General features: G+C 30.9%; 1 protein-coding gene across 2 annotated transcripts in view; it reads left to right on the plus strand.

Annotated features, from left to right (window-relative positions):
• VCPKMT (valosin containing protein lysine (K) methyltransferase) overlaps positions 1-692 on the plus strand; it is an 11,337-nt gene that overhangs the window by 3,127 nt on the left and 7,518 nt on the right. The gene's annotated exons all lie outside the window — the stretch shown is intronic.

The following is a 692-nucleotide window of genomic DNA, read 5'->3' on the forward strand; positions in this document are numbered from 1 at the left end:
TTTGGAATGATTTTTCTTTAAATATCAGTTTATTTGTAAAGTTTTTTTTTTTAATTTATTAAAGAAAAGGCATAGTATTTTAGTACTTTTTACAAATAATGCTTTTACAAAAATGCTACTGATCAAATAAGCTTTTAAGAATTGGAAAAATAAAAATACAAAAGTCCTTCACCATTATCCTCAGGTGATCAGTAGCATTGCCTTGTCTTGGATCCTCAGTGCTGCCAAAAGGCCAGTATAAAGAATTTATATTTGCACTGTAGACTCTGCTAAAATATGGTTTAAAGTGACATTGATTGCACTGAAAGGGGATAGTGCTTTTGTGGAATTTTTCAAATTTGAGTAATAGATGCCTTTTTGAGGCAGTGAATTTACGCAAATGGAGAGGGTGTATGGTGTTACTGATTTTTAAACCTCTTTGACCATCTTCTAGTTTTTACCTATAGTTTTTACATCTAGGAGAATTGTGAATAACACCAACTGTTCTTAAACTCTTTAATGCCATGTCTTAAATGCCAGTATTTGCTGCTGAAGACAAAAATGAAAAGTAGAATGAAAATAATAGAATGCACTGTGTTTATGATTAAATATTTTGTCAAAATGTAAACAAAGACTACATAACCCAATTATGGAAGAAAAAAGGGCATGTATCTCATTCAGATGTGCCTTTTGATTTTGCAGACTATGGTGTC

The sequence above is a fragment of the Propithecus coquereli genome, unplaced genomic scaffold, assembly GCF_000956105.1.
Source record: "Propithecus coquereli isolate 6110/MARCELLA unplaced genomic scaffold, Pcoq_1.0 Scaffold83, whole genome shotgun sequence".
NCBI classification, from domain to species: domain Eukaryota; kingdom Metazoa; phylum Chordata; class Mammalia; order Primates; family Indriidae; genus Propithecus; species Propithecus coquereli.